Consider the following 24,678-nt stretch of genomic DNA (forward strand, 5'->3'; position numbering starts at 1 on the left):
CTGTTAAGAGTACTTGGCGCTCTTGCAGAAGACTTGGAGGTTTGGTTCCCAGCACCCACATGAAAGCTCATAATTGTCTGTGCCTCTAGCTCAAGGAGGACTATGTCCCTTTTCTGGCCTATTTAGGAAACAGGAATACATATGATACCTATACCCATATGAACAGAAAAACCAACTATATGTGTTAGAAAAATATGCTTTCTGTGAGCACTATGAAAGAGAATCCTTCCTTCTTTTTTTCCAACTTCTGGTGTTGGCCAGATGTGTTTGGAATTCCCTAGCTTACGACTGAACTCCTTAGATGCCTGTTTTGATTTCCATAACAAATTCAGGCTTTGTCTTTTATCTTTACATGATGTTCCCATATATATACTATATATATGTATATATGTATATATACTATATAGATGTTCCTAGAGGAACATCTCATTTATCTCATTTCATCCTTATTACATTTATCTCATTTCAACCTTATTACATTTATAAAAATCCCTATTTTCAAGTAAAGTCACATATATAGGCACCAAAATATTGGCCTCAACATGGTTTTTTGTTGGATATAATTTAAGCTACATGAGCAGGTATGACTTCAACACTCTTGCATAGAAAATGAATCTAAGACTCTTCTATGATGTTCTGTACATCTTTAGTGTTGCTGCTAGGTCTGTAATTAACTCCTACAACTTAGTGCTGGTATGAACAGTATTTTTCCAGCAACAACACAAGTGCTCCTTGTTCCACGCCTCAAGCAATGTAAGATAGAGAATGAACAGGTTTGAATACTCAATGGCATAGCACAATATAGAATTTAATTTTACAAGGAAAACCCAAATACCATATTTTTTCATTTTTATTGGGTATTTTATTTATTTACATTCAAATGTTATCCCCCTTCTCAGTTTCCCCTCTGCAAATGCCCTCATCCCTCCCTCTCCCCATGCCTCTATGAGGGTACTCCACACTTGCCCACCTACTTCTGCCTCATTGCTCTAGTATTCCCCTACCCTGGAGCACTGAGCCTCCACATGACCAAGGAACTTCCCTCCCAGTGATGACCAATAAGACCTCCTCTGGTACATATTCAGTTGGAGTGATGGGTCACCCCATGTGTACTCTGGTTGTTGGTTTAGTCCCTGGGAGCTTTGGGAGCAGGGTCTGGTTGGTTGATATTGTTGTTCTTCCTATGGGGTTGCAAACCCCTTCAGCTCCTGTCATTTCCCTAACTTCTCCTTTGGGGTCCCCACATTCAGTCCTATGTTTGGCTGAGTGCATCCACATCTGTATTGGTCAGGCTCTGGCAGAGCTTAATATGGTAAAATTCAAAGTTCTAATTGCAGTCCATAATAAACATCAGACTACTCAAGAAACAACTATTTCTCACCCCACATTACCTCTTTCATTGTTCTCATTGTCTAGTTAGCTAGAACCAATCAACTTCATAGAACTAAAATTCAAGAAATTCTAAGTATACATGCTGGGCTGGTATTCTTTTCTGGGGGGGTATTGATGGTATTCAAGAGAGAAGGGAGGGCTTCCTAGGCCCCTCCTGTTATTATGGGGTCTGGGATGGAATTGTGAGGGAGATGCTCAGTGTTGGGGGCCGAGTTGGAATGGGGACTCCTCAGCAACTGAGGGCCTCTCTCTTCTCAGTGTCCTTGCTGGGCTGGGGTGGGTGGTCCAGGGTTTCTTACTCCTTGGAAACCATGTAAGCCATGAGGTCCACCACCCTGTTGCTGTAGCCATATTCATTGTCATACCAAGAAATGAGCTTTACAAATTTGTCATTGAGAGCAATGCCAGCTCCAGCATCAAAGGTGGAAGAGTGGGAGTTGCTCTTGAAGTCGCAGGAGACAACCTTGTCCTCAGTGTAGCCCAGGATGCCCTTTAGTGGGCCCTCGGACACCTGCTTCATTACCATCTTGATGTCATCATACTTGGCAGGTTTCTCCAGGCGGCATGTCAGATCCACAATGGATACATTGGGGGTAGGAACACGGAAGCCCATGCCAGTGAGCTTCCCGTTCAGCTCTGAGATGACCTTGCCCACAGCCTTGGCAGCACCAGTGGATGCAGGGATGATGTTCTGGGCTGCCCCACAGCCATCACACCACAGCTTTCCAGAGGAGCCATTCACAGTCTTCTGAGTGGCAGTGATGGCATGGACTGTAGTCATGAGCCCTTCCAGGATGACAAAGTTGTCATGGATGACCTTGGTCAGGGGGGCTAAGCAGTTGGTGGTGCAGGATGCATTTCTGACAATCTTGAGGAAGTTGTCATATTTCCTGTGGTTCACACCCATCACAAACATGGGGGCATCAACTGAGGGGGCAGAGATGATGACCCTTTTGGCTCCACCCTTCAAGTGAGCCCCAGCCTTCTCCACGGTGGTGAAGATGCCAGTAGACTCCATGACATACTCAGCACCAGCATCACCCCATTTGATGTTAGCGGGATCTCGCTCCTGGAAGATGGTGATGGGCTTCCCATTGATGACAAGTTTCTCATTCCCAGCCTTGACTGTGCCGTTGAACTTGTCATGGGTAGAGTCATACTGGAACATGTAGACCATGTAGTTGAGGTCAATGAAGGGGTCGTTGATGGCAACAATGTCCACTTTGCCAGATCTGAGCTGGTATTCTTAAAACTGTCTTTTTCAAAGCTGCTTATAAGAACTTTGGTGAGCTGGGGGAAAAAAAGAATGTTTCTTAGAGCAAAAAAGGTAATACCTTGGAAAAGGCTGAGTCTGTAAGGAAATGAAGCACTTGGCCAGTGAGCAGAAAACCAAACAGCATTCTGCTTGAAGGACATGATTCCAAAGATCAGAGTATCATTTTTTTCCAAATATCACTGACCAGAAATTAATCAGTCACACTTGACTGCAAAGTAGGTAGAAGAAAGTAATCTATATCTGGGCAATGATATGCCATGCTGACGCCTGTTAGGAAGGGGATTCTGCTTCTAATAATCAAAGAGGAAATGGATACTGGCAGACAATTAGCAGGCTCTGTCACAGGTCACAATAACATGAGTGAGACAGAAAGTTTTCAGAGAATACGAAATTGCTCAAATTAACAGAGTTAATCCCCTCAGAAATTCCCATGGGAGCCAGAGCCAGCAAGGCAGCTGAAAAACCTTGGTGACGGGAAAATCTGGTGTTAGACAAAGTGCTTCCCCATTATTATTTATTTCTTTTATTCTATTTTTAGTATGTATTTATTCTTCACACAAGTGTCAAACTCAAAAGTAAATAATATTTTGTATCATTTATTGAACAATTGAATATTTAACAAATGCTAATGACACAACATAAGGAAATACGGAAATGATGATGTAGTAAGTGTGGCAACAAATTGCTTCAACACTTGTTATTTTATACATTAATTAAATTTTTATACTATATATTAAGCTTATATTCCCAGATTCCCCCAACCCTACTCACCACATTTAATTTTACTTCTCTTAAAAACAAAACAGAACAAAACCACAAAAAGTAAACAAAATGAAAAGAGACAAACAAAGGAAGAAACCACCACCCTATAGAGTACATTTTGTGTTGGCCAACTATTTCTGAGCATGGAGCATAGCTTTTTCATGTTGAGATTTTGTCTGGCTTAGACTTGAATAGGTCTTGTGCATGGTGACACAGTTTTTATGCGTTCTTATGTGCATAGGCCCTGTTGTGTCTGAAAAGTGCTGTTTTCTTGAGTCCTCTAACATTGCTGCCTCTTAAAATCTTTCTGACTCCTGTTCTACATAGATCTCTGAGCCTTGTGGGGAGGGGTGTAATGTACCTATCACATATAGGGATCAGTCTCACTCTCACTACATATTCTCTGGTTGTGGGTCTCTTTGTGTATCACCATCTATGACATAATAGAAAAAAATTCAAGATATAGACATAGAAATTACAGGGCTGGGGATTTAGCTCAGTGGTTAGAGCGCTTACCTAGGGAGCGCTTACCTAGGAAGCGCAAGGCCCTGGGTTCGGTCCCCAGCTCCGAAAAAAAAAGAACCAAAAAAAAAAAAAAAAAAAAGAAATTAGCAAAGAAAGAGAACCCTTAAAGATATCTAAACTAAAATAAAACTTGAAATAAAAAAAATTCAAGAAGTCAAAAAAAATCTCAGAAATTAGCCTCAGACTGAATAAGGTAGAAGAGAGAATTTACACTATTGATGTCATGGCAGAAAGAATTGAGTAGTTCAGTCAAAAATATATTAAATCTAAGAAATCTTTGACACAAAGTGCCCAGAAAATTGGAGACACTGTGAAAAGACAAAAGTTATGAATAATCTGAATAAAGGAAGGAGAAGAAACTTGATTCAAAGGCACAGAGGATATTTTTAATGAAACCATAGGAAATTTCAAGATATTGTTACATATCGGAGTCCTAGAAGCATTCAGAACACCAAATACACTGGACCAGAAAAGAAATTACCCTCTAGAAACACAATCAAAACATTAAATGTACAGAAAAAAGAAAAGATACTAAAATCTCCAAGGAAAAGAGAAAAAGTTATACTCATAGGCAGGCCCCATTAGAATATCACCCATTTTTCAAAGAAGGTTGAAAACTAGAAGATTCTAGAAAGATGTTTTTCAAGTTGAGAAAGGCCATAGAAGCTAGTCAAGATTATTATACCCATCAAAACTATCAATCCAATTGTTTATAGTTTTAGCTTTATTGTGAGGAGAAGGCTTATCTTTTCAACTGTTCTGCTTTTCATTTCTAAAACAATATTAAATAAGCTGAGTTATTCAACACTTTATTATAAAATAGTCATTGTCCTAGATAATTTTTATAGATATAGTTGCAGTTTCTGAGTGTGTTTAATACAGGCAAGGGCTAGTCATGATATTCACAAGGTTAAAGATTTTAAATATGTCTCTAGCTTAAAATATTTTTGAATTGAGGTTGGGCACACCCATCATAAATTGAGGAGTATCTGTATAAAACAAATCTAGAGAATCTGATAATAATAAATTGGATATATATATATATAATTAAATATTTTAAAAATCTATTGAGGAAAAATTACCACTAACATAATACTTAATGTTGTGAAACATCTATAACATGATCTTGCCTGGAGGCCAAGTCACTGTTATAATACATGGGAGAGCCTAGCTACAATATTAAGGCAAGCAAATAAATATCCATGTGAGTTATGTCTTAAAGTAGTTGAGAAATATAATCATAACTATGTAATATTTATCTAGTAGGTAACATCATTCTTTGCAGGCAAAATCCAAAGTATTTTCTATGTAGATACTGAGACAGACATTTGCTGTAAATGATGGGCATAAAATTTAATTTTACTTTTATATAGCAGTTAGAAATGAAAAATAAAATAAAACCCTGGCATTTACATTGGAAAAAAATACCTAGTAACCAGCAATAAATCTAAGAAAGGCAGGTAAGACTTCTATGGGGAAGATAATATTACTGAAATAATTGAAGAGAACTGAAATAAATACATACATGCTTATGAATTGAAAGGACTCCAAATTATATAGGTGCCCATTTACCTCCAATCATTCAGTAGATTCAATCTTAATATCAATGAAATATTCAGTATATTTTCTGTGGAAAATGAGAATACTTAAATATTTATTCAAAAATACAAAGGCAAAGAGTAATTCAACACCAATTCAAAGAAGATAACCTTACCAGATACAGAGATCCACAGAAAGCTAATTCAGTCGCTGAGTTCTGACTCAATGACTATACAACTACCAAAGCTGCAGGAACTCCATAACAGTTGAAGTATATACTGTACTATTCTATGACCTGTTCAGATGTAGACCCACAAAGCACAAGATGTCAAGGAAGCATGATACATCCTTTCAGAAGGAGACGGGGCTGAAACTCCACCTTCTAATAATGCCATAGTCTTTTTGGTGATCAGCCCTTATTCTGAAGCTACTTAGATATGCCACCAGTAATATGATTAGCATGCCAAATATTCATCCTTATAGGTATTTCAAAGGTTTTTTAAAAAGCATCTGAATCAGAAACCAAAGACACGATTTAGATGTGAAAATGCATCTAGCATCATATTATGTAGCGATTCCACAAGTTTAAGGAGTCAAGAGTAGGAAATTGGAGAGATGAGAGACCAAACACATTTCCTTGTGTCACAGAAATCTATTTCACAAAAGAAAGTTGAGTGTCTCTGATGGAGTTGAGTCTAAAGCTTTGTAATGTATCTTATCTCATTACAGTAAAAACAACAACTTTGTGGTATCTGAGCCAATAATGACCCCTTAGCAGGGCTCATCCTGGCTACCTGAGAGATTATAATTAGACAGAGGTTTCATAAAATAATTTCCCAGGAGCAAACTCACATGCTTATTTTGTACATATGCCCAGAGTCTTTGAAATGAGTGCACTTTTATAATTCTAATAGATTTCCAGAGCACTGACTATTATTCTTCCTTTTCCGATGCTAATAGCCAGAGGCTGTTGAGATGAAAGTCATTTCAGAAAATCCTGAACAAAAAGCAAACAAACTAAACATCCCTGCCAATTTGTGAATCTGCCAAATCTTCCTATTACCAGCTTCATTTTAATGTTTTGGTTTGCTTGATTTTTCTGGTCTGTTGATAAGTTCTCAAAAGACAAGAGGAAATAAATAGAAATCATCAATGACCTCAAGTTGACACCTCACCCTTATCTTACACAGACAATATACTGGAATATCCTCTCTCTCTCTCTCTCTCTCTCTCTCTCTGTCTCTCTCTCTCATTCAGTGGTGACAGGAATTGAATTTGCACCCTTTCACAGGATTGATAAACTCTCTCTCATGCTGAACTATATCCCCAGCCTCTGCTATTTATGAAATTATATTCTGAAATACAATAAAAAGTAGCCAGAGAAACTTGCTTGGAAACCCAGTAACCAAACATTATTGGGGGTGTGTCTTTCACTTCTCACTGTCTCTGGTGCTTAGTCCCAGTGTTGTATGTTGTACCTTCCAAAAAAGTGAACAAGAGAAAAACAGCACTTGGAGTGTTTGAAAAGATATGATGGAAGGAGATATCTTAACATCTTCTGTCCCAATTCGACATTCTAGGGAAATTTCTCAACTCATTTATTCCTGAATAGAAAAAACAGCTTGGACCTTTGATCCATTGCGTGGATTTAAGAAATGGATCCAAGGTAACGTGCTTATTTTATACACCTTGCGTCAGTTGTTTGTCCAAAATTCATTGCATAGTTGCAAATATAGTCCAGGGCATAGCCTTGTATGTACTACAGCTTGGGTTTGCCGTAGTTTACTTTCGGTTACTGTGCTAAACAGTATGAGTAAAAGAAACTTGGGGAAGAAAGAGTTTGGTTTGGGTTTTGTTTGTTTTATTTTTGTTTATTTGCTTTATCTTACAGCCTACAGTCTATCATGAAGCAAAGCCAGGGCAGGAACACAAGGCAGAAACCTGGAGGCAGGAACTGAATCAAAGGCTAGAACAATGCTAACTGACGTGTTCCCCATGGTTTGCTCATCTTGCTTTCTTATACCACCAGAGGTCACTTGCATAGGGTGGCTTGTTATGGTGCCCCCTGGGCAGGTAGTTCTGGGTGGTATAACAAAGCAAGTTAAGCAAATGCCCCACAGATTTGTCTACAGACAACCTAAAGAAGACAATCTGTCAATCACAGTTTCTCTTTCTCAGGTGACTCTAGTTTATGTCAAGTTGACGAACTCAAACTAGCACAGGTGCCAACCTTGGTATTTGCTGTGATGACCTAAACATAATTACAAAGACATAAAAATAGTTTTAGAATGACCTTCTCTAGCTTGCCTTATTCGCTGCTGTGAGGTTTAAAGATTCTCTCTGAGGGTTTACCGAATAATGCATTTGATGTGTTCATTTCTACAAGAGCCATACAAAATACAAGTCCAAAGAAAGTCTAGAATATTGAGACTTAAAACCTTTTTTCATGCAGAACAATGGTGGTATCTGCTGTTAATGCCTCTAATTTCATCACTTTAGAGGTAGAGTCAGGCAGATCTCTGAGTTCCAGGCTATCAAGGTTTACAAAGTGAGTTCTAGGACAGCTGCGCAGAGAAACCTTGTCTTAAAAACAAACAAACAAACAAACAAACAAACAAACAAACAAACGTAAAACCTAAAAGCCTTTTTCATGATGGAGAGAGAACCAAGTGGCCACAGGCAAGGCTAAAAGGGAACTACATTATTTTTCAGGGGAAGTGAATGGCTCCAACAATAAGAAATGCCTTAGGAGAAAGTTCTTCTAGGGCCTGGATGTGATGCTTGACTTTTCACTTGTTGTCTCTTGTTAAAATTCCCTGGTTAATATGAAGTCATGACAACAGCATGTCTTCAGGGAGAGACAGTCCTACAGTTAGATAAAGAACGTCAGAGTCTCTGTGCTTTGAAGAAGACCAAGGATAGAAGAGGGACGAGATTCAGAAGTTTTGGAGCCGTTCTGAGCTGGATTTGCTGAGGTCAGAACGTCAAATATCTCAAAAGCATAATGCCACTTCTGCCATCAATTCCCCACTCTCCTGTTTCCCAAGTTAACGGTATTTTGTTTCTTCATCTTTATGATTACTTTAAACAATATTTTTACAGTTTATACATTTCTTTATCCTACCTTAACTCTTCCCAAATCCCCATTGCCTACTAATCCAACTTCATATTCTTTCTCTCTTCAGATACACACACACACACACACACACACACACACACACACACCCCAAATTTAACATGCACAAAAACAAATAATTAAATATTCTAGTCACTCTTGTTTTTTTCTATGCCTCTTAGTTAATCCTATGTTTTAACATATGGATGTATCTCATTTTTAAACCATTTAACAATCTATGAAAAAGTAGTCCTCAAAGCATATTTTCTCCTCCTCTGAAATGAATAGGAATCCTTCAGTTGAGGCAGTGTTTCGGGGGAAGCTGCCGCTGCTGCCGCTGTTACATTTGTTGCTATGGCATCCCTACAAGGAAACAGCAATCAAGAAGTAAGGTGAGACTCAGAACTCGGCAGATCATTAAACCCCACTGCTTGGCAGTTGTTACACAAAAGAAAGCTACAAAAGCCGCAAGTTTGTCCTGGTGAACCAGCTATTGTGTCTGGAAGTGGAAATGAGCTTTTATCAATTTGCAAGAGTAGGCACTCCATGTGACTTTTTAATCTTCTTTTCTCTCCTTCCGTTGCGTGCCTATAAATAAAGAATAATCTTTCAGAAACCATCTGAAAACCAGGAGTAGTCATTTAGATTTTAGTGAGCTTTGAGATCTGAGAGACTCCAAATCTTTTTTTGTTAGTTTGAAAATGTCAACCCGGGAGAGTGAACTGAGTCGCTCGGTGCAAGTCCCTGGAGAGACGGGAACTGATACACAGAGCTGGACAAGGTCCACAGAGTCTCATCTCAGTGTGTGGCCAGCAGCACATGCTGATGACCTTACTCTCTTCCTGTGTTGTCCTAAGCACAAAGTGCTGCTTCAAGACATTTTTACCAGCTAAGCTAAGAGCTAACAAATTCGTAAGCATCCAGATGAATTTTTATCAACCTGACACACCGGAGAGGCAGCAATCACAGTTAAAGAATTGTCTCTATTAGACTGGCCAGTGGGTGTTCTCTTGATTACTATTTGATGAAGGAGGGCCCAGCTCAATGCAATCAGTGGTGACCATAGGTAGGTAGGCTTGGGCTACATAAGACACTAAGTAAACAAGGAGAATCTTGCCAGTAACTATCTTTCTTCCATAGTATCTGCTTTGTGCTTCTGCCCTGGACTCTTTCAACAGTGATATGTAACTCATAAACTAAGTAAAAGCTTTTGTTTTTTTCTTCTCAAGTTACCTTTTGTCATGGTCTGTATTACAGCAACAGAAACTAAAGTAGGACATAAGGTGATAGAGAGACCACAGACAGAAAGGGGGAAAATGTGAAGGAAATATCGATTTACGCACAGGAATGAGAGGCAGCACAGGGAGCCTGAGGTTTGGTCTCACACTACCTGTTCTGGAAAGAGATTTAGCAGCGAATTAGTCAGCCATACTCCAGCCTGATATGTGTCATGTCAAATGTTCTGTCTGTAACCAAGCCAAAGTAATGATGGATTTGATGACTTCTGGAAGTCTTTCCAGATTAGGATTGATAGACTGTCTTCAAATATCTGTAACTAGGATTATTGTTCCTCCAGTTCGTGTCCATGCCTCTAAGTCTCTAGTTGTCAGTTAAAATGGTGCAACAATTTGAAAATAAAGAAGGTGCTGGAGACATGGTTCAGAAGTTACAAGAGCATGTTGTTCTTCAGGAAGATGCAAATTCATGCCCCAGCACATATTCTAGGCAGTTAAGAGCCAGTTATAATACTAGGTCCAGGAAGATCTCATTTTTGTAAGCTTCACTGGTATCTGCACTGCCATGCAGACACAGACACACACACACACAGACACACACACACACACACACACACACACAGACACACACACACACACCCCTTAAACATAACAAAGATAAGCCCTTAAAAAGTGAAAGATTACTACATCAAAAGACTTTAGTATACACTATGTACCTGTTCTTGATGACGCTCTACCAATTCTTCTTATCAACATAATACTGTAGGTCTCTTGCTTAGTCTTAACTCTTATAAGAATAAAGAAAATTTAAAATAATAATAGACTCCAGATTGTAGTGAGACACGACCATCATCAACTAATAAATATAGATACCGGAAATTCTTTGAAATTAAATGAGGTATGAGAAGTTATTTAACTGCTGGATAAAAGAAGTCAGTTTTCTTCAGGGGTGTGGCTTCTGTTAGGTTTCTCATGATACAGTAAGTAGGCCATACACACAGCCATGTGGGCAATACCAGTAGAGGAATATGGGAGATATGGGGGACAGGCCTGGAAAAAGTTGGATGAGATGAATGAACGAATGAATTTGATTAAAATAAAAAATACATTCATCTACGAAGGAAAATATTTTTCTCATTAATTTATTTATTCACTTTACACCTGGATCACTGCCACGCCACTTCCTGGTCCCCCTTTACACATTCTCTCCCCCTATTTACTCTTCCCTTTTCTTCTAAGAGGGTGGCATGTCCTTCTGGGTAAGCCCCTACCTTGATACATCAAATCTCTGCAGGTCTCTTCCACAGAGGCGAGGCTCACAATCAACAGGAAGAGATTTAAAAAATGCTTGTAGAATACATGAGACAATGGAAAGGCTAATCATTTTATTTGAATCGCCCCACAACCTGTACCCTTCATGTACATCCAAATGGTGAAGTACACCCTCTATATTTATGCATTTGTTGTGTTCCAGTTAAGAGTAAATATAAACCAAAAAATCAAACAGGGCTAACAGTTTTACTGACACAAGACCTAAATCATAGTACAAAAAAAGTTCATAGCAAAATGTAAGATAAAATTTATTAAGGTAGCTGTCTTGCGGCAACTCATTGCTGTGACAAAGCACCATGACCAAAGCAACTTATAAAAAAAAAGCTTTTACTTCAGCCTTAAAGTTTCAGAGGGGTGACTCTATGACCATCAATGCACAGAGCATGGCAGCAGAGAGGCAGGCGTGCTGCTGGAACAGTAGCTGAAAACTTACCAGTGAACCATAAGCTCAAGACAGAGAAAAGGAGAGCTAAACTGGAAATGATATGGGCTCTTGAAACCTCCAAGCCCATCCCCAGCGACCTACTTCTCTCAACAAGGTCACACCTCCTAATCCTTCCCAAAGAGTTCCAACATCTGGGGAGCCATATGATGACCCTATGGGGGACATTCGTATTCAAACCATCAAAGTAAATGTTAAGGTTTCTTTCTTTTTTTTGTAATATGTGTTCTTTTTTTTTCACTTTTATTGGTTACTTTATTTACATTTCAAATATTATCCCCCTTCCCAGTTTCCCCTCCACAAGACCCCTATCTCCTCCTCCTTCCCTCTACCTCTATGAGGGTGCCTCCCCACCTGCCCACCCACTTCTGCCTCAGTGGCCTAGCGTTCCCCTATGCTCAGTCATCAAGCCTCCACAGAAACAAGGGGCTCCCCTCGCAGTGATGCCAGGTAAGACAACCCCCTCCTACATGTGCAGTTGGAGTCATGGGTACCTCCCGTGTACTCTTTGGTTGGTGGTTTAGTCCCTGGGAGCTTTGTGGGGTTCTGGTTGGTTGATATTATTCTTCCTATGAGGTTGCAAACCCCTTCATCTCCTATAGTCCTTGCCCTAACTTTAAATGAATAGAAATTCTAAAAATATAACTAGTTGTTTATTAATATATTTATTTTGTGTGCACATAGGTTGTGGATGTGGGCATGTTTTTGTTACAGCACTCATGTGGAGGTCAGAGGACAACCTGTAGGTCTTAGTTCTCCCATTTAATCATGTGTTTCTTGTGGATGGAACTCAGGTTGGACAGCTCACAGGGAAAGCACCTTTACCACCTGAGACTTCTTGTCAGTCCCTATGATACACAATTTCCTAAAATCTGTTCTTTTTGGCATACCTGTATTATTAGTTGTGTCTATGTGAAACAGGGATAAAGGGAACCATATTTATGAAGGAAAATATGCTTCTTGTATATCTAAATAAGTACATATTTGATAAAGGAAGCAAATACTTTTCTTCAAAGCATATTTAATAGCTAGATAAATTGGTAGTGGGTTGAATGGATAGTAAGATGTATAGAAATAGTCAAATAAAATTTACAGGAAACCATTGTTTTGTGTTGAACTCCTGAACTAGGTCTCAGTAGATCAGATCAACCCAGAATGAAAAATTCATGTTTAACCCTGTCAAGGAAGTAACCACGAACAACATGAAGTGAGATGGACTTTGATATTCTCATTCAAGCTGCCTTATAGGACCTCACCTTTACAATCCAATCACACAACATCCTTGATTACTCACAGAAGGGCTATTGCCCATTCTTTGAAACACCAATACAAACCAGTTAGATCTTTATTATTGAAATTTTGAATGAGTAGACATATGTAAAAATTGACAGGGGATTAAATTAACAATGGAGAGATAAATATTTCACCTCGTAAAAAGAGAAAGTGAATATTTAAATCAACATCCCATAATTTTTCCATCAGCTGTGATAATGAATTGTAGGATGATGAACAAGAAAACATAAGATGATAAATGGTCTTGAAAACTCAGTTCAGAGCTATAAAAATCTGCTTTGAATCGTTTTTAATGCTTTTAAGTAGTGTCTTTGTTCTAAAAGCTAATGTGATTCACTTTTACAAAAGAAAAAATCAAACACACACGTAATGTAATGTAGTACAGCAGATGAGTGCTTAGTAAATAATGAGAACTTGTGTGTTCTCAAGGCACCTTTGATGATGAGACAGCTTAAGAACACTGTCAGCAGGTCTCTATCTAAACTCTCCTGTGAGTACAGGAGTGGCAAGTCTATTAGCGCTACTCCTCTTTGATGCCCCTGAAAGACTTTGAAAGGCAACTTCTATTCTCCAGTTGGGGGTAAGATTATATAATGGTTACTTTCTTCACAGTGTTTCACCTTTTAATGGCCATGCATCAAGTTACAGGTAGGGATGAATACAGGTGTATTTATTTTCAACTAGTGTAAACTCTTATCACATCTATACACATACACATACATATATACACATACACATATACATACACATATACACACACATATACATACACATACACATACACATACACATACACATACACATATACATACACATACACATATACATACACATACACACATACACATATACACACATAAACATAATACATTACATATACCTTTACCTATACCTATACCTATACCTACACATACACATACACATACACATACACATACACATACACATACACACACATACACATACACATACACATACACATACACATACACATACACATACACATACACATATACATATACATATACATATACAAATACATATACATATACGTGTGTGTATGTGTATCATACTTTGGACTTCAACTTTGGCAACAAGTTTGAAAATTAAACGTTATGATTACAAAATCAGTCTAGACAAAATAGCACGTATTCAGAATACACATGAAAACATAAGAGAAATTATGCATGATGGTAATAAAACCACGCATGTGCTTTGCTTCATTCATTATGTGTGGTATTTATGCTTTCTTTATTATTATGCATTGGGAACATGAAGGTCCTTGTGCTCACAGATAACCAGGGAAACCAGGAATGTTAACCATCCAGAATCATCCTTTCAGAGAAAAGGACTGTACAACATGTTTTTCCAGAAAAGTGGGAAAAGGAGGTGATTAATAGCCAGATGGTCTGTTTTATCATCGGGCCAGGGCATATCAACCTTCTACACTCAAGACTAAAGGTGGCTCATAATCTAGATGACTGCTACATTACTTGTGTATCTAGGAGTGCCCTCAAGCTCCCACAGCCAGGACTGGTGGCACCTAATACTGTTGATGACCCTTATATAATCTGTATAGCCAGAGAATCCCCCAAGCTTCCAAAAACCAAAGCCAGAGGTAGCTAGTATCTCAAATGACTTCTATACTATCTGTATGACTGAGACCACACTGGGTCACCCCCTAAGCCCTTACACTAATACAAATAGCCTATCCTTAGAACCCATTTACTTGAAATGAATTTCTGTATAATTATTCTTCCTTGTGCACTGGAATTGTATTATATCAGAAAACTAATTTTTATTGGATATTTTATGTATTTATGTTTCAAATGTTATCCTCTTTCTTAGTTTCCCCTCTGAGATATCCCCTATCCCATACCTCCCCTCTCCTTGTTTCTATGCGGATGCTCCCACTCTCACCCACTCATTCCCACCTTACTGCCCTGGCATTCCCCTACACTGGGAAATCAAGCCTTCACAGGACCAGGAACCTCTCCTCCTGTTGATGCCAGATAATATCATCCTCTGCTACACACGTGGCTGTAGCTATGGGTCTTTCCATGTGTACTCTATGGTTGGTGATTTAGTCTCTGGAAGCTCAGAGAGTCTGTTTGGTGATATTGTTGTTTTTCCTATGGGGCTGCAATCCCCTTCAGCTACTCCAGTCCTTTGTCTAACTCCACCATTGAGGTCCCCATGCTCAGTCCAAAGGTTGTCTGTGAGCATCTTCCTCTGTATTTGTCAGGCTCTGGCAGAGCCTCTTAGGAGACAGCTCTAACAGGCTCCTGCTGTCACCAAGCACTTCTTGGCATCAGCAATAGTGTCTGGGTTTGGTGTCTATGTGGGAGGATCCCCAGGTGGGGCAGTCTCTGGATAACCTTTTTTTCAGTTTCTGCTCCACCTTTTGTCCCCATATTTCCTTTACAGAGGAGTCATTCTGGTTTAAAATTTTGGAAATGAGTGGGTGACCCCATCCCTCAACCAGAGACCTTGCCCAACCTCTGGATAAGGTCTCTACAGGTTCTTTCTCCCCTTTGTTGGGCATTTCAGCTAATCTCATCCCTGTTGGGTCCTGGGAGCCTCTCGTTTTTCTGGCATCAGGGACTTGCTGTTGGTTACCTAGTCCCCCTTCCCTCGACCCACCCCCAACCCTGCCATTGCTACACACCTCTGTTCAAATTCCTGACCCTCTGCATATTGTCCCTGTCTCCTCCCATATCTGATACTGCCCCACTTTTCCCCCTTCCCCTCCTCTCTTCCTCCCAAGTCCCTACAACCCTCCAATCATCATCTCTGTATTTCCTCCCCTGAATAGTTTGTTTCCCCTTCTTAGAAGGACTGAAACATCCACATTTTGGGCTTCTTCTTCTTGAGCTTCATGTGGTCTGTGAATTGTTATCTTTGGTATTCCGAGCTTTTGGGCTAACATATAGCAAGGACACATGCTCTGCTATGTTCATAGTAGCCTTACTTCTAATAGCCAAAAGCTGGAAAGAACCCAGATGTCCTCCAATAGAGGAATGGATACATAAAATGTGGTACATTTACAATGGAGTACTACTTAGGTATTAAAAACAATGACTTCATGAAATTCTTAGGCAAATGGATGGAACTAGAAAATATTATCCCGAGTGAGATAACCCAGTCACAAAAGGACATACATGGTATGTGCTCACTGATATTAGACTGGGAAACATTTTACAAAATTATATTGCTTTAAATGAACCAGCAATAAATTGCCTGGGATCAGTCTCCCTGAAGTTTGATCCAGGTTGATGAAATCAATCTAAACCAAGGTTTTATTCTTACCGCTTCATGGATCACTGCCTGCCTTGAATCCTACAGAAATCCCCAGTTTATGCATCATCAGACTGTGTAGCTATGCAGTCTGAATTGAAATACTGCCTCCTGAAATTATTATATATATATATATATATATATATATATATATATATCTCATATGTTATGTGCTTTCTATTGATATTTTTCGTCCTAGAGATGAAAGTCCTGGAAAAGGTAGACGTAAATAAGAAGTAAATAGAATCTTTCTGAAAGAAAAAATAAAGAACTCTGCTCTTTAAAAGATTTGGATTTGAAAAGAATCTCTCAAAATTTAATTAACTACTGCTCTCTGGTGTCTCCTGGGGAGACAAGAACAAACTTCTCTCCACCCTACACAGGACATCTACAGTAAACTAAAGATAAGATTCTGCACCAGTAAAGCTCATCGACAAAATAATGCATTCACCAAGGCACTTAAAGAAACAAGACTAACTCAAAGGCAGCTACATCAGGAAAGGCCCATGGATAATGTCTCATGAAAGCTGTCATCCATCAACCATTCTTTACTGCTTTTATAATCTGGGGACTGTGCCTTGAGAAAATTGTAACTTTTATAAACTCTCTGAGTCTTGTAAGTTTCTTGAACTTCCTGAGTCTCATGAGCCTTTCTGCTCCTTTCAGAGGGGAGTATTCCAATACAAATAACATAGTTACACAACAAAAAGAGTGTCATGGTTCATTTTGTTTATATTACAATTCAGACAAATTATGTAGATTTACATAATAGTATATCTTGTATATTTTTACTGATTTTTGACTATATAGTAATAAATTACATGATGATAATCTCAAGTTATAAAAGAAATGCATTACTAAAATGTATAATCAGTCTTTTGCCATCAGGATAATCCCTTTTTAATTATTTCGATTTAAAAATTTTTCTACAATATGTTTTGATCATATTCCTTTCTTTCCTGCAACTTCTTCTAGGTCGTCTGTATTCTGTATACATTCAATTTTATGTTACTGACAACTTCATGTTCTCTTTATTTATAAAAAAAGATAAATATAAAATAAACAAACAAAATAAAAAAATTAACAAAGACCTATTAAGACAAAAACTATACCTCAACAAAACAACAAGGGCTGTACAAGTACATGTGGTTCCATTTTGTCTTGGCCAGCTACTCCTGTGCATGGGGCCTACCCTGGAGTGTGGTGATCTATTCAGCAACATTTTTTTAGAGAAAAGTCATTTTCCTTTTCTCAGAAGATACTGATTGTGCATATGTTTGTGGTGACAGGTGGAACTTTGTGTCACACTTCCCCCCTTCAGTGCTGGGAGTTTGTTCTGAACCTATGCTGGTCCTCTAAAACTGTCGTAGTCCCAGTGAGTTCAAGTGTGTCATTCACTTTCTGTCTGGGAGACACGCTTGCCTTAGCATCATCCACTACTGTACAAAACCTTTCCCACTCCTCTTCAGCTTTGCTGCCCTAGCTTTAAGAGTTAGGGTTTGATGAAGACATTTTGTTAGTGGCTGTGTGCTCCAATGGCATTCACTGTCTTTATATTGTCCACTTGTGGGTAAGTATGACTATCTTTTCTCGGAAAAGAGAATCAACTGGTTTTTACTTTCTCACTCAAGTACAGCACAAAATAAATTAATTTAATGTGTAGTTATAGTCATTCGATAAGTTTCAAAGTTTTTATTCTTTTGAAAAGCAATTAGGAACTCAATATAACTTTTTAGATGTAGTTAGTACATTTGAAAAACTTAATGTAGTTTAAAATAATACTCTAGAAGCTATCAGCTAATGTCCTATTCAGTTTTATATGGTAATGTCTTTTTTTTATAATTTGATCTGATTATGTACAAAATTGTGATTTAAACCTTACTTTCTCAAGTGAGGTATTTGATAGTCTTGTACCAAGGAGCTATTCACTCTTTTAAAACTATAAATGCTGTTTGAAACGGTGAGGTAATGTCTCTCTGAAGCACAAACATAATTGAATCCACCTATAATATATCAATAAATGCATAGACCATGGGCAAGAAATATAATATGGCTATCCTTTGAGAGTTATAAAGAATAAAGAGTTCTGTATAGAACCAACCACTCAGATTCACTGAGAGATACTCATCTTAGACTACATCACAACCACCAGAGATTGAAGGGACTCTAAAAGAAAAACAAATATCAATAGTTATAGGCTTGTCCCAGAGATGCGCCCCCAACAGATTTCTCTTCTCTTTCCCAATTACAGAAAGCTGTTCTTCAAATCTCAGAGTGGACCATCTCTGTCAACATTTTCTTTTATTTTTCTATTTTTAATTTATTTCCTTTCTCTCCTCTTTTCCCTGTAAGCTCCCAGTGCATTGTCTTTCTCAACCTACCCAACTTCTACTCACTCTCCTCACTGAAAGGTATCCAACTGTCCCTTACCACAGAAGCTGTCGAGGTGATCCGGTGATAAGCTTTTCTTACTGATTTGAATGTTATCTTTCTAAAATTCTCCCTGAGGCTTTTCCAGACTCCTCTCTCACCTTGCCTCTCTCTTGTCTGTTCCCACTCTAGCCTTTTTATTTCTCATGTTTTTCCTCTGCCTGAGAAGTTTGAAAATATTCTTGGAGATTTTAGGCCTGAACATAAGAGGAAAGTTGCCTGCTTCCTTCTTCCCTGGATTGGTATATGTTAATTTGTTGCTGTTTGTTTTGTAGAGGAAAGAACACCTTGACAACATTGACTAATCTTGGGCAGTGTGCTGAGATGGTGAATGGCAATACTGGGTAAAGCCACTGACTCAAGAGTCTGGCTTAGCCATTTGCTAGTTTCACAACCTCAGCGAGTGTGTGACTCTGCATTTGATGACCTTATTTCTTAGGTGACAATCACATTGACCGAAGTGCAGTCTATTGTGCATGTGGGCTCTGTATGCATAGATACAACAAGTGTGAATAGATACTGTATATGCTTTTTTTTTTAAAGATTTATTTATTTATTATATATAAGTACACTGTAGCTGTCTTCAGATACACCAGAAGAGGGCATCAGATCTCTTTACAGATGGTTGTGAGCCACCATGTGGTTGCTGGGAATTGAACTCATGACCTCTGGAAGAGCGGTCGGACGCTCTTAACCGCTGAGCCATCTCTCCAGCCCCTGTATATGCTTTTATAAAGCATCTTTACTACTGTATACTGACTTCTTCTTTCTCCTAAATAATATTACAACTATCTATACAACATGTCTATTAAACTAGGCATAAGAAATTTAGACATAGTGTGAAATTTAGAGAATATGCATAAGTTCCAAGGAACATTGCTATTTTGTGTATGTGTTTTATGTGTTATGTGTGCAACTACATTTGTGTTTATGTGTACATCATCACTTGCCTTTTTGTGAGCACATGCATGATTATGGAGTAATTTTGTAGGACTATCTGCCCTGTTTTTTATGAGACAGAGTCTTTTTCTGGCTTAGGTCTCATAGACTTATATACTGAAGTTGACCAATCTCTAGGAATCCCCCAGGATTTATCTCCTCCGGACTGGAATTACAAATGATGTAATTCCTGGGTGTTTTCAGAGACTGGATTTGGGTCCTCACATTTATGACTGAGCCACCTTCCCAGCCCTTGGTTTTGAGCTTCTGTGAGCTTCAGTGTTCGTGGGAGTCTGCAAGTCAATTTCCTAAAGATACCATACTTTCATTTCAGATTGAGTAATGAAACTATCATTTACAGAGGTTCGAATTGTTTATCACAAGCGATATTTGCCATCTGGTAAACATCCATTAAGTGTGTAACTAGTTTTTTAGGACACACACACACACACACACAGATGGAAAGAGGAAATTAGTGCAAGACAGAGGCATGAGCAAGAAATGGTGGCATTAGAGCAAGTCCTGTCTCACTGAGGATGGCAGCTTTGATGCTTTGCCAGAGACGTGCCCTGGAATGACTCCAGCCAGGGGGATTGTTGGGGATCTAGAAGCAACTGAGGCTGGGGGACTGCATGAGAGATGCTCAGTGTTCCAACATGCCTTATTCAATAATTTCATTTCATTTACTTCTTAAATAAAATACTTTTTATGTTATTATGTCCGTACAGGCTAAAATCCTGAAGGTAAGCAGATAGTGCAGAAAACTCTATCTGACCCACTTGTTTGTAATTACAATTTTATCAGACCTTCAAACAACAAACTATTATTAGACCACCAGAAGCATCTTACAAACATTAACACCTCTACTTTCTCATTTTGGACCTCAGGAAAAGCAAAAAGGAAGGTTTGAGATATGCTTTTTAATTTTTCCTGTTTAATTTAGTTCTTAAGAACAGGAGAGTTATTGCCCCTGAGAAAATTTTGGAAACAGAATAAATCTTTGGAGAATGCAGCTTTGTGGTGTTAACTTGTCAAGATTTTATGTATTTCATGCGCTGACTGTATACAGTATCTATACTATAACAGGAAATCCGTTATGAAGGAAAACCAGACATGTCATCTTTTGTGTAGCCTTTGATCTATGAATTTGTCTTATGATTGTGTTTCATAACAGAGAACAAAGAAACCAGATACAGTTTTATCTCTCAGACCTAGCTCCTTTAACAAAGTCTGGGGAAACCAAATTATTACATTTGTCTGATTTGACTTCTCCAGGCAGTAGATAAAAGGGCAAAAGGTCTCCGATTCTATCAAATATATTATAAAAAATATATCTTGCGGTTTGTACATCTCTTTGTCATCTATCAAAATGAAACTAACACACAGTCCCAGTTGCAGAGGGAGAAAAATGAAACAAAATATTCTCTGCACCAACCTCATAAAAACTAGAGCTTTCCCCCAAAAGGCAGTGGTTGCCAGCCTTCTCCTACATTACCTATTCACTTGAGAAAACATTCAGCCCAAATGAAAGGAGCAAAATGCATAAACTTCTATTAGCAGAGACTTACTGATAAATATTGGATTTAGCCTAAAAGTTAAGGTGGGGGCAGATAGGGGTGTGTGAATAGTGACAGGCATCATGAATTATCTTCCTCGTGATACTTATCAGTCACCCCATAAGCCAGGATTATGACCATACCATTCACATTCTTAGTCTGGAGTGGAAATGATTCAGGAACTAACTGTATTTCTTATTAGTTACTTCTTGCTGTAGTAAAATGCTGCTATCGACTTCTAGAAAGAAGTGGTTCTCTCTGGTTGTGGCTCTAAGAGAGAGTCTACAGCGGTGGAAGAGGAGCAGGGAGGTAAGGGATGGGTCACAGCAGTAACAAACACAAACCAGTGGATGATGTGGGGTGAGACTGTGAACTTTCAGACTCTACCCTCAAGGATGTATTTCCCTCAGCGAGGATTCGCAACCTCCCCAAAGAGCATCGATTACTGCAGAGCAAGTGTTCAATACTCGAGTCTACGGAGGGCATTTCTCATCAAACCACTGCAGTGTCTAAGGCTGTCTTCCACATCACAGGACACTGAAACAGCAAAGGAACTACTGTTGTGAGCTACGGGCCCATTTTGAGTCGACGTTTGAGCATTGTGGCCCTGGAGTCACTATGTTGTGTAGTTTTTGTTTTGGTTTTTTTTTTTTTTTGTGCATTTTGCTAGTCTCTTCAACATCTCCTAGTTATTTCTCTTCTTTGAATGCCTCAAATAATTCTTGGGTTACAAGTAACTTGCCAGGATGCATTCTGGCATATATAAAATGGAAGACATCACTCTTGCTACATGCCTGAGGAGGGCTGGCAGGGAGGATGTGGTCTACATTCCATGTAGTCACCCAGAGATAGAGATTAACCGTCTTGTGGTTGCACAAAGCTGACTCTAGCCATTACAGCACAGCAGGGGAAAATGTTTGACTTTATCATTCCCCGTTGTGTGTGCTTCCCCCAGAGCCACTCTTGTACCAGGGCTGCCTTCTAGTCACCAACATTTAAGTTGACTAGTTCTATTTAATAAGGAATTCACTTACCTCCTCCTCATGATACCACCTTCTTTCACCCGCATGATCCCTGGAGTCAGTTACTTCAGAGCTCTGAACTCAGTCCCTCAGAGTGATGACATCCCTTACAACTGACAGAGATGAGGTGTATTTTCCTAGGGCATTTTTAAAAATATTAATATTACTATAATTAAATATAAATAACATAATCAAATTCATGTTTACACAACACCTAATCTTAAAAGAGAAACACCTTCATTTCCACATCAGCTTTGAAGAAACATTGTGATTCTACATTATGACAAAGCTCTTGAGCGTCTTGAAAAATTCACTACACTGATAGGTCAGAAATTTAATTCTGCATCTATGAGATTGCTCTATGTTGATTAAACAGAAGTACAGAAAGACATTTTGGCCTTCCACATATAATTAGTCTAAGGCATGTTAACAGTGTATTCAAAGAGTTGTGAATTTTATTCTTGCAATAACCAATAAGACAAGTTGTAAAAAACATCGATTTCATTATTATTTCAAAATTCAACACATGATTACTTCATTTACATCATTTCTACTCACATTCTACTCCCTTCAGCTCCTTCTGTATCCTCCCTCTCAACTCCATAATCTCTTTCTTTTTTATTATAATTATGTGTATAAAATAAATGTGTATGTATGAATATAACCTGGCGTGTCTGTATAGTGTTCTTGTATGTGTATAAGTTAAAGCTGAATGTTTGGGTTGATAATCTATCAGGGGGTTGTCTCTGGAGCAAACTGGTTTTCTATTTACCAGTTATTAAGTGACTGTAGATCTTTGTTTAGGAGTGGGACCTGGTGCAATTTTAACTCTGGCAATTTTGAAATAAAATATTAGTTCCTCTCTTCCTAGGTATGTGTGTATGTGGGTGTGCGTGTATCTACACAGCACGAGTGCAGGGAAAATAGTAACTGCAATACACAGTCTTTCCTAGTGAAGAAGAGGTAAAAAGAATCTAAGTGTTCTCTGCTCTTTTATATTCTGAACTCTTATTGGCTGGGCAGCATAAGAATGAGGAAGCATCATCTTTTGCTTGAGAAGAATGCATTGAAAAGAAACTCTCAGGTTTACAGTTGCTCAGAACAGCACCCAGCTATCCTCAGTGCAGGGCACATCCAAACAAGAGTGTTTTGTGGGCTGGCGCATTCAGTTCAGGGAAATGCCTTACTCACTGTGGTTTAAGTCATGACATGTTGTCTTCATCTTCCCATGTCCTTTGCTTTTAGTCATCCTGGACAACCAAGAAGGTCACCGTTGCTCACCTTGAAACCAGACAGCTTTTCAGTCTGCTTCTTTCTTGTTCAAGTTTTGGAAACCCAAGTCTTGTTTTAAGTATCCCATTAAGCATAGGTTTTTTCAGGAAAGACACCCAGATTTTGTCCACTGTGAAACTACAGATTTTTAAAAGTTTATTAGCCAATCTATTTTTAGCTCAGTCATTTCCAAATTTCTGAAGATATAGTCTAGCACCTTTTGAGAAACTTTACAAGTTTACTGTACTTGTCTTTCCTTTTTCTTTTAATAGATAATAGTTTTGTGAGGAAAAGTAATGCCGTTTCTTTTTTAACTGTCTGCTTTGCTTCTTTCTCTATCCTCAAGTCTGACTGGGTGCTGTGTCTCAAGGTAGGTCATTCACCTGTGGCTTATTTTGTGTTCGTTCAGAAGTATCAGCCACAGATATGTCAGCCAAACTTACTGACTGACCCTTTGGCAAAAGTCTTAGTTTTTATGGAGTCTTTTCAGTTTTCTGTCTTCCTTTTTGAAAATGTAATACCAACAACCTTCCAATATTGAAAAAGCCGGATGACAGCAGTATTTTATTCTCTGCTTTTTTGCTTTCAAATTGCCCAGCTTCTCCTCTTGATTCTGCAATCTCAAGCATAGTGAATGTGTCTTCCTCAAGACCAGAGTGTTTCGGGCACAATACAAGCAGTATTTGGAATACAACATTCTTTCTCTTGAAGGATTGATTATTACCTTTAAAATTTCTGACAGCCCCAGAGGGCCCCAACTTGCCCATCTCAAAGCCACTGTCCTAGACTTGCTTTGCAATAGGAATATTATCTGCTCCACCAATGACATAGCTTGGTCACTGTTTCAATGTAAGGCCTCTTAATCATAGCTTCTGATGCGTCCATTGCTGTTGACGTGCATGCCATGCCTATTTGACCTATTTTCGCTTTCTGCTACAGAAGCACTCAGCTCGTTTAACTAATTTCTATATTGGTTAGGCTAGATGGAGCACATGTTTATGATACATACCTTTATCTCCAATGTGCAATGATTGGGTTACTTGAAAGACATAACTAATAAATAGTCATCCACGTACTCAGGCTGTCCAAAATCCCCTTTGTTCACTTGCATGGTTTACATTTTACACTTTCAGAGCTTCCCTGTATGGGCAACAGCAAGACAACTGGCATGTTTGCACCAACTGACCAAATGTTTTACATTTGGCTTTGGAAATAGTACATGCTAGCTTCATTCACATCCCATTGGCCACA

At 38.6% G+C, this 24,678-nt stretch overlaps 1 long non-coding RNA gene across 1 annotated transcript in view; it reads right to left on the reverse strand.

Annotated features, from left to right (window-relative positions):
• The window catches only part of Gapdhl3 (glyceraldehyde-3-phosphate dehydrogenase like 3), a 158,548-nt gene that overhangs the window by 128,200 nt on the left and 5,670 nt on the right, over positions 1-24,678 (reverse strand). The window contains exon 2 of the long non-coding RNA XR_015638432.1: positions 22,168-22,292. This is a non-coding gene — a long non-coding RNA (glyceraldehyde-3-phosphate dehydrogenase like 3). The remainder of the gene's footprint in view (positions 1-22,167; positions 22,293-24,678) is intronic.

The sequence above is a fragment of the Rattus norvegicus genome, chromosome 15 (genome assembly GCF_021556685.1).
Source record: "Rattus norvegicus strain SHRSP/BbbUtx chromosome 15, alternate assembly SHRSP_T2T, whole genome shotgun sequence".
In the NCBI taxonomy this organism is placed as follows: Eukaryota; Metazoa; Chordata; class Mammalia; order Rodentia; family Muridae; genus Rattus; species Rattus norvegicus.